Source organism: Dromiciops gliroides, chromosome 6 (genome assembly GCF_019393635.1).
Source record: "Dromiciops gliroides isolate mDroGli1 chromosome 6, mDroGli1.pri, whole genome shotgun sequence".
In the NCBI taxonomy this organism is placed as follows: Eukaryota; Metazoa; Chordata; class Mammalia; order Microbiotheria; family Microbiotheriidae; genus Dromiciops; species Dromiciops gliroides.
This window is the reverse complement of record NC_057866.1, coordinates 252,473,194-252,490,362: the sequence shown is the minus strand read 5'-3', so window position 1 is coordinate 252,490,362 and position 17,169 is coordinate 252,473,194.

The following is a 17,169-nucleotide window of genomic DNA, read 5'->3' as shown; positions in this document are numbered from 1 at the left end:
GGTCAAAGATGTCACGAGGGAAATAATGAAAACATGCACAGGAAGGGTGGGCTACGCTGTACCCAAATCTGAAGCTTTACTATACAGTGGTAGTCCATCCAAAACAAACTCGTACTGGCTAAGAAATAGAGAGGAGGCGGGGGGGCGGGGCAGCTAGATGGCGCAAGTAGGATAAAGCACCGACCCTGGATTCAGGAGTACCTGCAGTTCAAATCTGGCCCTCCAGACACTTAACACTTACTAGCCCTAATGTGACCCTTGGGGCAAGACTCCTTAACCCCAATTGCCCCTGCAAAAAAAAAAAAAAAAAGAAAGAAAGAAATAGAGTGGAGGATGTAATAGGCTAGGCACAGGAGACACAGTAGTAAATTACTTGAATAACGTACTGTTTGATAAACCCAAAGACTTTGCTTCTGGTCTACGAACTCAGTATTTGACAAAAACTGCTGGGAAAACTGGAAGAGAGTATAGCAGAAACTAGGCATAGACCAACATCCTGCACCTTATACTAAAATAAGGTCAAAATGGGTAATGATTTAGACATAAAAGGTGATGCCATAGGTAAATTAGGAGAGGAGGAATAGTTTTACCTTTGGAAAGGAGAACAGTTTATGACCAAACAAGAGATAGAGAAAAATATAAATTGCAAAATGGATGATTTTGTTAACATTAAATTGAAAAGGTTTTGCACAAACAGAAGCAATGCATCCAACTTAGAAGGGAGACAGAAAACTGGGAAACAATTTTTAAAGCAGTACTTCTGATAAAGGCCTCATTTCTAAAATATATAGGGAACTAAATCAAATGTATAAGAATCCAAGTCATTCCCCAGTTGAGAAATGGTTAAAGTATATGACCAGGCAGTTTTCTGATGAAGAAATCAAAGCTATCTATTGCCATATGAAAAAAAGCTCTAAATCACTATTGATTAGAGAGATGCAAATTAAAACAAACTCTGAGATACCACCTATCAGATTGGCCCAATATGAACAAAAAAGGAAAATAATAAATGTTGGAAAAGCTGTGGAAGAATTGGAACATTAATGCATTGTGGGTGGAGCTGTGAACTGATCCAACCATTCTGGAGAGCAGTTTGGAACTATGCCCAAAGGGCTATAAAGTCTTTGCATACCCTTTGCCCCAGCAATACCAGTATTGTGGCTTTTTCCCAAAGAGATCATAAAAAAGGGAAAAGGTCCCATTTGTACAAAAATATTTATAACTGCTCTTTTTGTGTTGGCAAGGAATTGGAAATTGAGGATTTGCCCATCATTGGAGAATGGCTGAAGAAGTTGTGGTATATTAATGTAATGGAATTCTATTGTGCTGTAAGAAATGATGAGCAGGCAGATTTCAGAGAACCTGTAAGGACTTGCATGAACTGATGATGAGTGAGATGAGCAGAACCAGGAGAACATTGTACACAGTATCAACAACACTGTGTGTTGATCAACTGTGATAGACTTGATTCTTCCCAGCAATACAATGGTCTAAGATAGTTCCAAAGGGACTCATGATGGAAAATGCTCTCCAAATCCAGAAAAAAAAAAAAAGAACGTGGAATCGGAATGCACATCAAACCATACTATTTCTATTGTTTTTGTTGTTGTTTTTCTTTTTTGAGGTTTTTCCTTTTTCCTCTGATTCTTCTCTCATAACATCTCTAATGCCAGAAATATGTTTATTGTGATTGTACATATATAACCTATATCAGATTACTTGTTGTCTTGGGGGGGAGGGGGGAGGGAGGGAGAAAAATTTGAAACTAGAATATTATAAAAACAAATGTTGAAAACTATCTCTAAATGTCACTGGAAAATAATAAAATATTTATATGGAAAAAATAATATAAAATAGGTCTTCACAACCTAAAAAAAAGGATCATGAGTAGAAAAAGTTAAGAAACCCTGATCTATACCAAAAATATATTTATAGATTTTCCTGGAGAGAACCAAGATCAGGGGCATTGGCCAAAGAAAAACAAGATAACTCTCCTGGATCTGAGTCTAGTATTCAACTCAATCCAGAGTCTGGGGAGAGGACTTGGGCCATGAGTGAACTTAACTAAATTCCTTCTCAGAAAGACTTGTAGTAATCTGCTGCTGCAACTGTACTCTAACCTAACCATTGAAAAACTAGAGGGAAGAAAGTGCTGAACTTGGAGTCAGGAAGACCCGAGTTCAAATCTGAACTCAGACACTTACTAGCGGTGTGACACCAAAGCAAGTCATTTTATCTCTGTCTTCCTTGGTTTCTTCAATTATAAATGGAGATAATAATAGCATCTACTTTGTAGGGGTGTTGTGAAGATCTAATGAGGTAATATTTGTAAAAGAAGCTCTTAGGACAATGACTGACACATAGTGGGCACTATATATATGCTTATTCCCTTCCCCCTCCCTTTGCATACTATGTAGGGGTAGTTAGGTGGAACAGTGGATAGAGCACTGGCCCTGAAGTTGGAGGATCTGATTTCGAATCTGACCTCAGACACTTACAGCTCTGTGACCCTGGGCAAATCACTTAACCCCAATTGCCTTAAACCATCCAGGGGCCATCCCCAGTCATCCTGATGTATATCTTGGCCATGGATCAGATGACTCTGGAGGAGGGAAAGTGAGGTTGGTAACCCTGCCTCACTCAAATCCAATTCACAGCAAATCATGAATCACCATCCCCATGTCATTGTCTTCTTTGGGAACAAAGGACGAACAACAACTACCTATATGACCACGAGCAAGTCACTGAACCACGCTGAATGTGTAGTTTCAGAATCAAAAATCAACACTTGGAGTACTACCCTGCAAAGATTTTTAAGAGACCTAAATAGCATAATGTAGGTGAAGCATTTAGCAAACATTAAAATTCTGTATCAATGATGTCAGCTGGATTTTTAGTGTTGTGTCCTGGGATGTTCTGATCTCAGTGGTGGCTGTCATCTCAAGTTCAGACTGGATAATTTTACAGTTATAACCCCAGTTAGTCTACAGATCCCATGTCATGTAAAATTTACCATGACCCATTTTTTCATTAGTGCAGAACAGTACATTATAAGAATGCTCACACTGATAGGCAGTTATTTGGTGATATTACACCTACAAAGTCCACGATGTCTCCAGAATGAACTTTAGCTCTGGTGAAGTTCAGTGCACATCCTCTTCAGAAATCTTTCTCCAATTAAATAAATACTTACATAAGCAAATCCACTTTTAAATGGAAACTTTCTTATGGCATAACATCACATCGTACTTCCTAATTCTCAGGGACTGTGTGTTTTTTATAATACTTTTGAGCTCTTGCCTTATTCAGATCTTGTGAATCCTGGAACAGACAAAACTTTGATGTGCATTTTTTAAATATAACTTGGATTTTTTTTAAAGTTAATTCACTTCTATTTAGACACCAAGTTTTAAGGAGAGGTTGGGAATTTTTCTGGGAAGTATGGGTCCTAAATAAGCACACTAAACAGCATACTGAATAAGTGATATTCTTTTATTATCAATTCTAACTAATTCAGTTGGGGATTTAAACCAATTAAGAAGCCTACTTTATTTCAGATTATGATGGCCAAAGAATTTACCACCTAATGATTGGCTTTCTATTGGTGAAATTCGAAATAGTGGGTGATCCAAAAGTCATGCATGGTGAACACAAGTAGGTTGCAGCATGTTATCAATGATGAAATATAGAATCTGGGAGACATGTTGAAAAAGCAAGTTGACCTAATCATACAATATAGCAAGGAAAAATAGAGACTGCTGAGTGCTGCGATGACCCCTGTGGACTAGAACAGAGGTTGGCAAATAATGGACTGAGGGCTAAATTCAGCCCACTACCTGTTTTTGATGGCCCTCTAGCTAAGACGCTAGGAGCAGAAGAGAGTGGGGTTTCTAAAGATTATGTAGTACAATGGACCAAGAGTTGTACAATATGAGACATGAAGGAAAGATTGTCAAGGCATAGTTGGAGGGAATACCCACATTGATGAAATCATGGATCTATTGAAGTGCTGATGTCTGTTTCTGGTATAAAAATACCAGATGTATACATCTTATATACCTTGTAGTTCAACTCCACTAATATATTCAGGGTAATTTTTTTTTATAATAAACATTTTTATTAAAGATGTGAGTTCCAAATCTATCTCTCCTTCCCTCCCTTGTCTCCCCCCATGCCTGAGGCAATAGCAATTCAGATATAGGTTATACAAGTGCAATTATATAAACCATTACCATAATAGTCATTTTGTATAATGAAACTCAAAATTTTAAAATGAAAGAAATAAAGTGAAAAATAGCATGCTTCAGTCTGTGTTCAATCAATATCAGTTCTTTTTTTTGGAGGTGGATGGTATGCTTCATCATTAGTCCTTTGGGATTGCCTTGGATCATTGTATTGTTGAGAATACATAATAAAAGTCATTCACAGTTCTTCATTAAACAATATTGCTGTCACTGTGCACAACATTCTCCTGGTTCTGTTCACTTCACTATACATCAGTTCCTATAAGTCTTTCAAGCCTTTCTGAAATCATCCTGCTTGTCACTCCTTATAGCACAATAATATTCCATTACAATTGTATACAACAGCTTCTTCAGCCATTACCCAGTTGATGGGCATTCCTTTAATTTTTAATTCTTAGCCACAGGGTAAATTTTAAAGGGAAGATTTTTGACCCTTTAGAACATAACTATGCCCTGATGTCTAATTTAAACTCATGCTGATGCAATATGAAGTATTTTTTTTTCCTTTGGCAAAGCTTCTACAAATATCTGGCTTATTTGAGACTCTCCACCCAAAACCAGTGACAATACCGCCCTGTACAGAATATTGCTTCCTCGTAAACAGTAACCATGCTGCGTTGACTCTCTCTACTCCTTTTTTCTGATTTCTCCCCTGATTTCTTTATTCTCTCACATCTTCTTACCTTACAACAGGATTGTATCCTTTGGACTTCTATGCTGCAACTATTTTTTTCCTTTAGATTACCTGAGTGAATGCATAATTCTTGTTGCTCTCACTTGCTACGAACCATTTCTTTCTTTCTTTCTTTCTTTTTAATACCACATTTTAGCTGGATTTCTGGTCATTTTGTATGTCCCAAGAAAGCCTTCTATCCAATTTTTACCTAGTGCATGTAGCACTTTAATGTGTCTGATTTATATGGGGTATGAACATTGGATGAGTAAGTCTGAATTTACTTCACAAATTTTGGCAAATTAATCGTCCTTAACAAGCCACTTCTTCAACTCAAGTCATTAGCTGTTTCACAACTTTAATTTATTCTTTGATATTTTTTGTTTTGTCAGTATATCATTGTTAATTTTTTTTAAAAAACTAACAATTTATAGCATTCAAATAGCATATTTAAATATAAAGAATGAAAATAAGCATATGGAAACAAAGTCTGTTATGCTTCAGGTGAAAACATAACCTTCAAATAAGGCAACAATGAAAATCAATAATGTCAAGAGAAAACAAACAGAATAATTACATTATGCTTTAAGCTCAGAAGGCCCAGTGGGGCAGACTAGATTCCAAGAGATCCCTTTTTTCTTTTTTTTTAGTGAGGCAATTGGGGTTAAGTGACTTGCCCAGGGTCACACAGCTAGTAAGTGTTATGTGTCTGAGGCCGGATTTGGACTCAGGTACTCCTGACTCCAGGGCCAGTGCTCTGTCCACTGTGCCACCTAGCTGCCCCCCTTTTTCTTTCTTCCTCTGTTTTTAGTGTCTCCTCTCCTCTGTTAGTTCCTTAACTGGGAAGTGGACACAGCTGCTGATATGGCTTTGATGTATACAAAGTGAATGAATATCAATGACATTAAGACAAAGGGTCTGCTAAGCCTTATTATCTTGATAGGCTGCCAGGTCCTCAGACATTGGCCTCTGTCTGCCCTGAAACAGCACCCTAAGGACTAATAGGCTTTTCTATAACTCTATAGCTAAGCCCTCCTAAATGTCTTGTCTCCATCAATAAAAATAAAGAGCTCCTGAAAGCAGGAAGTACCCATTTTTTTCCATCTGTATGTCCAGTGCCTAACATAGTGCTTGGTGCAGAGTAAGCACTTAATAAATGCTTTTCCATTCATTAATTCATTAATAGTTTTAATGAATAGCAGTATACAAAACCCAGCATTCCTATATCATTCTAACAAAATAAAACTCAATCCTGAATAGATTCAAAATGCATAAAATGACTGATATTTAGTCTAAGACACTCAAGTTTTATATAAGTTGACATTATAAAATGTTCTTTGTAGAAACAGATAGAAACCTTAATAAGTGGAGAAATATCACCTACTCATGGTTGGGGCAGGCCAATATTTTTTTAATTTATTAATTATTTATTTTAAACATTATTTTCTTTTTAGATTTTGATTTCCAAATTCTCTCCCTCTCTCCTACACTTCCCCTGCCACTGAGAAGGCAAGCAATATGATATCAAGTATACATGGGAAAATAATGCCAAAAAATATTTCCATATTAGCCATATTTCAAAAAAAAGCAAGAAACATAAAGTGAGGAAATTATACTTCAATTTGCTCTCAGAGTACATTTGTTCTCTCTCTGGAGATAGATAGTAGGTTTTCAACATGAGTCCATTGGAATCGTCTTGGATCACTGTATTGAAAACAATAGCCAAGTCTTTCACAGTTGATCATCATTACAACATTGCTATTACTGTGCATCAGTTCACTATAGGTCTGGTCATGTTTTTCTGGAACCACCTCCCTCATCATTTGTTATAACACAATAGTATTCCATCCCACATCATATGCCACAACATTGTTCAGCCATTTCCCAATTGATGAGCATCCCCTTGATTTCCAATTCTTTGCCCACCACAAAAAGAGCTGGCTATAATTTTTTTCACATGTCCTATTCCTTCTTTTTAAAGATTTTTTTGGTATACAGACTTAGTGGTGGTATTGCTGGGTCAAGAGTATGCACAATTTTAGTATCCCGTGGGCATAGTTCCAAATTGTTTTTCTAGAATGATTGGAGCAGTTCACAACTCCAGGTTAATTTATCATATCTATTTTCTGTCATAGCTCTCAAGCATTTGGCATTTCTGGTAGGTGTCAGGTGGCACCTCAGAGTTGTTGTTCATGTGCATATTCTCTAGTAAAGAATGATTTGGAGCATTTTTTCATGTGACTATAGATAGGGTTTTATTTCTTTTTCCTGTTTATATCCTTTGACCATTTATCAGCTGGGGAATGGCTCTTATTTTTATACATTTGGACTCAATTCTGTACATAGTATATATTTGGGAAATGAAACTTTTATCAGAGAAACTTGTTGTAAAACTTTTGATATTACTTATTGCCTATAGTACCTTTAGCAAGTGGTAGTTTCCTATCTCTTTTTTTTGGGGGGGGGGTTGTTTTTTGTTTTTTGTTTTTGCGGGGGCCATGGGGGTTAAGTGACTTGCCCAGGGTCACACAGCTAGTAAGTGTTAAGTGTCTGAGGCCGGATTTGAACTCAGATACTCCTGACTCCAGGGCCAGTGCTCTATCCACTGTGCCACCTAGCTGCCCCACTCCCTATCTCTTTTAATTATGTCTATTTTTGCTTTTACTTTTTCTAAGATCATGATTTTTACCCCTACTTTTTTTACTTCAGTTGAAGCATTAGATTATGCTCCAGCTCTTTGTTTTAACTCTGTATATGTCTTTCCATTTCAAGTCTGTCTCTTTTTTGTTTGTTTGTTTGTTTGTTTGTTTTGTTTTGTTTTTAGTGAGGCAATTGGGGTTAAGTGACTTGACCAGGGTCACACAGCTAGTAAGTGTTAAGTGTCTGAGGCCGGATTTGAACTCAGGTACTCCTGACTCCAGGGCCGGTGCTCTATCCACTGTGCCACCTAGCTGCCCCTAAGTCTGTCTCTTGTAAACAACATACTATTGGATTCTGGCTTCTAATTCATTCTGCTATTTACTTCAATTTTATGGGTGAACTCATCCCGTTCACACTTACAATTATGATTATTGTGCATTTCCCTTTATCACATTTTTTCTGTTTCTTTTTATCCCATCCCTCTTCAAAAGTCTATTTTGCTTCTAATCACTCCCTTATATTGATTACCCTCACCTTTACAAACCCTACCCATTTTCTCTCATCCCTTTCCCTTCCTATTTCGCTATTGAGTAATTTATATTTCTTATACACAACTTAGGGTGTATATATATTCTTCCGTCTTTGAACCAATTGTAATGAACACAAGGTTCAAGCATTGCCTGACCAATTTTCCTTTCCATTGTAAAATCTCTTTCTTGTATGCCTCTTTTATTTGAGAAATTTTCTCCATTCTACCTTTCCTTTATCCCTTCTTCCAGTGCATCCCTCTTTCTTACCCCTTCATTTTTTTGAGATCATTCCAACATAATTGAGTCACACCCATGCCTTCTATGTACACTCCTTTTTACTGCCCTAGTAATGATAAAGTTCTTAAGAGTTACATGTTGGGGGGCGGCTAGGTGACGCAGTGGATAAAGCACCGGCCCTGGATTCAGGAGTACCTGAGTTCAAATCGCGGCCTCAGACACTTGACACTTACTAGCTGTGTGACCCTGGGCAAGTCACTTTAACCCCCATTGCCCTGCGCCCCCCACCCCAAATGGAGTGATTTAAAAAAAAAAAAGAGTTACATGTATCATCTTCCCACATAGTAATATAAACAGTTTAAACTGTGTTGAGTCCCTTATGAGTCCCTCATATTTACCTTTCTATGTTTCTCTTGAGCCTTGTGTTTGAATGTCAAATTTCTATTTAGCTTTGGTCTTGTCCATCAGGAATGTTTGAAAGTCCTCTGGTTCTTTAAATATCCATTTCCCCCTCAATACTTACAAAACATTCTTCTGAGTAGGTGAGTCTTAGATGTAACCCTATTCTTTTGCTTTCCAGAATATCATATCCCAAGCCCTGCATTCCTTTATTATGAAAGCCACTGAATCTGAGTGATATTGATTGTGACTCCACAATATTGTAATTGTTTCTGTCTGGTTGAAATATTTTCCTTTGATATAGGAGCTCAGGAATTTGGCTATAATATTCCTGGAGGGTTTCAGTTTGGCATCTCTTTCAGGAGGTAATCAATGGATTCTTTCGATTTCTATTTTACCCTCTGAATCTAAAATATTGGGGCAGCTTTCCTTGATAATTTCTTGAATGTGATGTCTAGGCTCTTTCTTTGATCATGGCTTTCATATAGTTTAATAAATTTTCAATTATCTCTCCTTGCTCTATTTTCCAGGTCAATTTTTATATTTTCTTCTATTTGTTTTTCATTCTTTTGATGTTGTATTATTGTTTCTTGATGTCACATAGAGTCATTAGCTTCTGCTTGCCCCATTCTAATTTCTAAGAAATTATTTTCTTCAGCAAATGTTTGTGTCTCTTTTTCCATTTGGCCAATCTGCTTTTTAAGTTCTTTTCTTCAGTGAATTTCTGTACTTTGTCTTCCATTTGACCTATTTTGCCTTTTAAAGTAATATTTTCTTCAGTATTTTTGTGCCTCTTTTAACAAATGGTTAATTCTCTTTTCATAATTTTCTTACAGAACCCTCATTTCTTTTCCCAATTTTTCATCTACCATTGTTCTCTTTCTTTAACTCTTGGGACTGGATCCAATTAGCATTTTTCTTTGAGACTTGGTTTATTACTGCTTTTCACATTATTGTCTTCTTCTGAGTTTGTCTTTGTCTTCCCTAATATTATAGGTAGCTTTTTGTGGTCAAGTTCTTTTTCTTGTTGCTGTTCGTTCATTTTTCTGACCTATTTTTAACTTTGAAATTTATGTTAAAGTTGGGCTCTGCTTACCTGTGGGTGGGGAGACTCTATCCCAAGCTTTAGGCTTTTTCATGCTACTACTTTCAGAGCTATTTCTGGCATGGTCTATGCAAGTTTTTGGTGCCACCATTTCTGGAGTTCTCAGCAGAAAAGGTGAAAGAGTGGGACAACTGCTCAGAAAGAGGTTAAAGGGGACTCGTTGCTGACACTGGATACAGTTGGCATTGATTGACTGCTACCATGTATGTGGACTTGAACAGACCTCCATCAGACCTCCACCCCATGTTACAGACTTCTATTTACCTGTTGAATTTTCTTAGGCCAGAAAAATATCCCACCCCAATTTTTTGTTGGTTTTACTGCTCCAAAATGTGATTTGAGGCATTATTTTAAAGTTATTTGGAGGGTAATGTTGGGAGAGCTTATCTGGTGACTGCCTCTAATCTGCTATCTTGGCTCTTCCTGTGCATTTCAATATTTTAAAGTCAAACTCCAAGTAATTTGAAAATTGATGATGGATCCAGACAACAAATAATGAAGACTAATTCCTTCTTCATGGCAGATAGGCATAAGTACTCCTAGAGCTGAATGCTGTATGCATCAAATGTATTACTGTCAGGGGATGTTTTTATAGTTGAAATTATAACATTATATACACATATATTATGTATAATATTACATTTGGTATTACAGATGGAAAATATCTCTAGTATAATTTTTTCATGGAACTCTTCACATAATCTGGCTTCCATAGAACATAATTGGCTAAACACTGCTCTAGACAGAAATAAGATCACTTCTGTATTCCTCCTTCATGGGCTGCCAAAACTCTTCCACTGTTAAACAAAGACACTTTGCTCTACTCTGACAAACTCAAGATCTAGAAACAAATCCTTTTAATTACACAGGCTTTATCCTTGATCCTTTGCATTCCCAACCAACCCACCATACAAAAGTCCTTTCAGATAACAAAATAACCAAAATTATTCTTTACCTTCCCTTTGCTTTGCCATTCAAAACTCTTATTTTATGACTACCCTTCTCTACCACAAAATTAGAGAAACAAATTAGGGAATGTTGATTTGTGTCTTGTTTATATGTTTATACTAAATCAAACATTTTGACACCATAATGATCAAAACTATCACTTAACTGAAGCTAATCTCAAACATCCAGTGAGATTGTTAAAATATTTCAAATTATCTTTCAATGGTTCAGTCATTTATGAGCTATAGTTCCAACTTGTGTGTGCATGCACAGATTTATTTGTGAATGCTAATTTTTTTAATGTTCTAGGATTGTAGGAAGTCACATATAGTGTATAGGTATATCCACATATATAAGACATGTAGCATGTGTGTACATATATAAACTACACATGCAATATTGCAATATATACATATTATATGTATATATGTGTATGAGTATATATTATACACATACACATACATATATTCCATACCTGTGATTTCATTGGTATAGAGACTCAAAAACTACTTCTCAATACGCACAGAGAGAGACACAACATGTAGCATATAGAGAGTATGATTATGTCACATATGGTCTAAAGGAACATTTTTTTTTCTATAATCGAGTTGCTGTAAACAACATATGATCAGGGGCAGCTAGGTGGCACAGTGGATAGAGCACCGGCCCTGGATTCAGAAGGTCCTGAGTTCAAGTCTGGCCTCAGACACTTGACACTTACTAGCTGTGTGACCCTAGGCAAGTCACTTAACCCCAATTGCCTCACAAAAACAAAACAAAACAAAACAACAATATATGATCATCAGAGTAACAAATGATGTCTTGTTCTGAGATGATTCTGTAAGTATTGGTTTTACAACCATCATTTATCAATAACCATATAACAGAAACCTGAAAGTCTTATTTAAAAAAAGTCCAAAAGTCAGGCAGAAGCAATATCCTAACCCCTCCTCTTATAAAAGTTAGACTAATATTTCCAGAAAAGGTATTGAAACCATTCTCAAGGCTTAGGCTATTGGCAAGACTTCTTGGTTGTTTATCTTTATTACGTGTCCTTTGCTATCGTGGCTAAGTTAATCTCTTTTTGTTAACTGTTGAAAGACCTATCCATGTCCAATTTTATTCCAACATGAAATTTAAAATACCAGTGCACTGGCGCTCAGACAGGGTTGGAGCCCAAACAAGTGGGATGTCCTACAGCAACTAGTTGTAGTCAGAATGAACAATGTGGAGGAAGGTGAGCCTGGTTTGGCCTCTAGCTGCTGCTAGAGACAGTGATTGCTAACTATGAGAGTGCAGCCCCACACCATGCATCTCTGCAAAAGTTTAGAGTCCATTGGCTGAGGCCATTCATACCAGCCCGGACACCATATGAGTATACATGGGCTCTGAGAGGGGACAGGAGTGAGGCTGTGTTCTACAGGACCTGAGCTAAACTTTGAACCTAATCCCTTCGCCGCATCCCCAGAGACGGAGGATGGTGTGTCTGCTCATGTTGTGCTTGGAGTGAAATTGTGTACACTTGGTGAGTGCTTTGGAAAAGATAAAACAAAAAATAGTCATGGTTAAGAAAAGTTAATAGTAAATGTATCATATCTTGAAGATAATTGTGTGTAAAAGCTGTCTTGTTGGGCCCTCCAGATATGTTGGATCTTCCAGCACAATAATTTAAGCCTCAAAGGGAACTCTCAGACCTCAGTTTACCTTCAAAACAGTTTGGAATGATTGACTGAGAATGAGGATAGGGTGAGGGAGATAGGAATTGAAAGAGATTTTTCCCTTCATCAGCTAAAAGACAATTCAGAATAACTACTTGTGTTTAGCCAACATTGGACTTTTGGGCCTTTGAGCCTTTGAGCCTTTGTATTACTAATAATCATCATTACCTAGGGGCAACTAGGTGGCACAGTGGATAGAGCACTGGCCCTGTAGTTGGGAGGACCTGAGTTCAATTTCACCTCAAACACTTTCTTAGCTGTGGTGACAGTGTCAGGTCACTTAACCCCAATTGCCTAAAACATCTGAGACCATCTCCAGTCTCCCTGACAACATTTTGCCACTGGACTCAAGTGGTTTTGGAGGACAGAGTGAGGCTGGTGACTTGGCAGGGCCTCATGCCCTTAAATCCAATTCAGTGCAAGTCATGACATCTGTTGTGATCTTCTTTGATAACGAAGGGGAGACCTATTAACAGAAGGGATCTCCCATTTTAGGGGAATTATATTTGTTTGTGGATGGGAAGAAAAATATTTGGTTATGAGGCCTTTTGGAGTAGTACTGACAACCCATCAGTCTTCAGTCTCATAATTGTATATGGACAATTGAGGGGCAGCATAAGAAAACCCCAAAGCGAGAGAGTGCAAACCAAAATGGATCACTGGAAACTGAGCATTGTCTAGCAGTTATGCTAAAGAAACTATTTGTTTCATCTGCTTGTGTTTTAATTTGGAATTTCAGAAGCCAAATGCAATTTTGCCACATAGATTTAGCTGTGATTCTTTGCTGTTAGCCATAAGGGAGGCACCTGAAAAGAAAATATTGAATTCTCTCCAGGAGTCCAAAGACATTTCTGGAACTGAGGGTATGGGCAAATGTGCACCCCCGTTTAATTAGCTGAGGACAGGCAGGGGGGCTGCATCAGTTTAAAAAGTCTCCACTCTCGCCCCTAAACTGTGATTGTAAACTGTGATTCTGTCTCCTGAACTTCCAGTAAAGAGACCCCTGCTGAGTGTGGAGCTCAGTACCAGACACATTTCCCCAAACCCAGCAGAAATGTGCTCCTGCTTACACACCACCAAATAGACCACACGTCTCGGCCTAGAGGAGTCTCTCTTACTTTATTGCTTTGTCTCTGGCCTCTAGCAATGGAGAGTAGAGTCAGGCCCTAGCACTAGGAGTGTCCACTTAATACAGGCTAGCAGTGGCAGGACAGACCTGCATCAGCCTTCTGCATAGACAGCAGGGTCAGGCCAGTCATAGCTGGGCAGAATCAGGCCCCAGTAGGAGGTCTATAACAATGCCCAGCAAAAGTCAGGAGAGCTTAGGCCCTAATAGGGGGCAACAACTGAACCTGGTGAGGGGGGGAAAATGAGTGGGAGGGAGCATGGCTGTGGCTCAGAGGCATCAGATAGTCAGGTGGTCAGAGATAAACATGTATTAAGTACCTACTATATACCAGGCATTCTGCAGCACTCTTAGGGTACAAAGAAAGGCGAGAGACCAGGGCTTGACCAAAGGAGGGCAGAGACTAAGGCACCAGGGCACTGTCCAGGGGGCAGCAGACCGAGGCATAGCACACAGCAGGAGACAGCTGACACCAATACAGGGCCTCAGTGGCACTGGACAGTGAAGTGGCTCCGAATGGCAGCCCATTATACACCCCATTATTAGTGAAACATAAAATTGAAGGGCCCCTTCACATGTTCAATGAAATCCTACAACTACTCAGGGAGGTCTTCAAAGACCAAGGGCTGGCATCTGTTGGAGAGGGGGGTTGCTTTAAGACAAGAAGGGGAAGGAAAAAGCATCTAACCAGCCCCCAAAGAAGAAAGATGGAGGTCCCTCAGATGCCTCTCATGCAGCAAAGATTTTGTACCTTTCTGCATCACGTGGCTCCCAGGTGGTCCAGTGGTGGTGGGCCAGGCGCACTGTAGGCCTTCTTTCTGACCTCTGATGGGGAATTAGCAATTTACAGGAATTATCCTCGTCTTTGTTGTACTACTTACCATCCATCACCTTTGTAAACTGAGAGACCCACAGTAAACTGCAAAAATTTGCACCACCCACAACATGGCCCAGACCAGGGACTTGGGACTTCCTAGGAATCTGTACAACTCAATCACTCCTTCAGATACTTGTTGCTTTGGTTTTGGTTTTTTGTTGTGTAGTTGTTGTTGTTGTTGTTAGTTTTGTTTTTGTTTTTTTTAGTGAGACAATTGGGGTTAAGTGGACTTGCCCAGGGTCACACAGCTAGTAAGTGTTAAATGTCTGAGGCCGGGTTTGAACTCAAGTACTCCTGACACCAAGGCCGGTGTTCTATCCACTGCACCACCTAGCTGCCCCTTGGTTTTGTTTTTGCTATATTTCGTCTAGTTGTTCTCCTCTTCCTTTTTACAATAGATCCTATATTTACAACTCCTATCACTATGTTGTTTTTTTTAAGGTGAGGGCAATTGGGTTAAGTGACTTGCCCAGGGTCACAGCAGCTAGTAATTGTTAAGTGTCTGAGGCTGGATTTGAACTCAGGTATGCCTGACTCCTAGGGTCAGTGCTCTATCTCACTGCACCACCTAGCGGCCCCCTCCTCTTCCTTTAATGCGACTTAAGAGCTTCTTGAATACTGGAGATCAGGGTAAACCAATAAGTGCCCGAAATTCTAGAATCAACTCCTGGTGTCAATGCCTATCCTTGGCAAATTCCCTTCTTCAGCAAAAGCTAAGTAAATCTCTGTCGATTAATTGTTGAAAAATATGTAAATGTCTCTTTTTGTTCCAACAGTAACCTAAAGTCCCTTGCCTAAGGCAGGCCAGCCCAGAACTATTTGCAACAGATTGCTATGGAATCTTCCAATCAATCAACAAGCTCTGTGCTAAACTGCCAAGATAAATATGAAATAGCTCTAACCATGAAGGGACCTAACATTGTCTAGAGAGGGCAATATGTACATAAATGAATATTACCAAATATATTCTCCCCAAAGTACAAGGTAATATATTGTAGGTGGAAGAAAAGTTGTTCCTATCACATATTCATCATTGTTCATTGTCATCTTAATCTAGTGCCTTGTTATGGGTGGGGAAGTGACCCTGGTCCTTTAAGGCTACATTAGGGCTCTGGCAGAACCCTACCAAGGCTGTGTCTGTCTGTAAAAGAACAAATTAAAGTCAGGCAGAGTCATCCATAGAAGGTTAGTGCTTAGGGAGTGAAGGGGGTTTTTGTTTGTTTTGTTTTGTTTTGTTTGTTTTGTTTCAGAAGCATTTGTCTCAGAAAGTATTTTAGGACTGTGATTTCAATCACCAGGGAAATTTAAATCACCATGGATAAAATCACACTTTTTGAAGTATTGCTGTGTCCTTATCACATTAGTGTAGTAACTAAGTGTCCCACTTAAGGATGTTTTAACAATGTAAGTCCCAGGGGGCAGCTAGGTGGCACAGTGGATAGAGAATAGGACCTGGATTGAGAAGGGACCTGAGTTCAAATCTGACCTCAGACACTTGACATTTACTAGCTGTGTGATCCTGGGCAAGTCACTTAACCCCTACTGCCCCACACCCCAAACCCAAAAACATTAAAAAAATATGTAGCCCCTCAAAAAGAAAAACACAGAAAAAAAACAAAAAAAGAACGTAAGCCCCTGAGGGCAGGGGCTTTTTGTTTCCTTTTCATTGGTCTCTCAGCACCTAGCAAGTGCCTGTATACTATTGGCACTTAATAACTCCCTTCTAAAGAGTATCTTTTGATCATAATGATTATTAACTTGATGCTATTGCTTTTTCATAGAAGAAAGACTTTGGTCTTATAAAGAATTTTTCTTATTTTTACTCCTCTTCCCTCACTTATCTGGAGTTTTCCTATGAGTTACCAAAGCTACTTGATGCCAGTTCTCAACCACAACTCATTCCACACTATCCAAAGTGGAGGTGGGAGATTTTATATCCCTCTGAAAACAAGAAGCTACCATTTGGACGAGAAGAGTAGAGGAACCTGGTGATCACGGTCAGGTCCTAGGTTGGTTTCTTTTGTGTATATCCCAGCTTGGTAAAATCCATGTTGGCAATTTGATGTCAATGAGAGTTTGTGTGCCTCAAAGTGAGGTCAGCAAGTAAAGAGGAAAATAAGACTCTTATATTTAGACTTCTTTTATATATATTTACTTGTTGAAAATGTAGTTTTCCCATAGAAAAATATAATTGGGTTTTTAAAATAACTAGTAAAATTATAATTCTCTTAAATATTTGTCATGAAAATGCTGATGATTATCATTATTTCTTGCTCTGATCCTCTATGCATAATTTTCCAGTGGCATTAAGTTGACATTTACTTTCTTACCTTTTTTAAGATCCTGGGTTAAACTGAAATTTGGCTTCCAGGAAATGCACCCAGTTTGGGGTCAGTGTGAACCACAACCACAGATTCCTTCTTAGTCCTTCTGACCATATGTGCAACTATCCAACCTCTACCCTGTCTTGGTTGACTTAGTGACCAGCACCCACCTGAATGAATTACACTCCTCAGAAGAGTTGGAATAAATGAAAAAAATTAAATACTAATGGATAGGAATTCAATATGGGTGACTGTGTAGGCTAGCTTAACATAATTACAAGTTTGTTTTTTGGAAAAACCATAGATTTTGCCCTTTTGTTTCTTGATGTTTGCATCAAGAAAACTGAC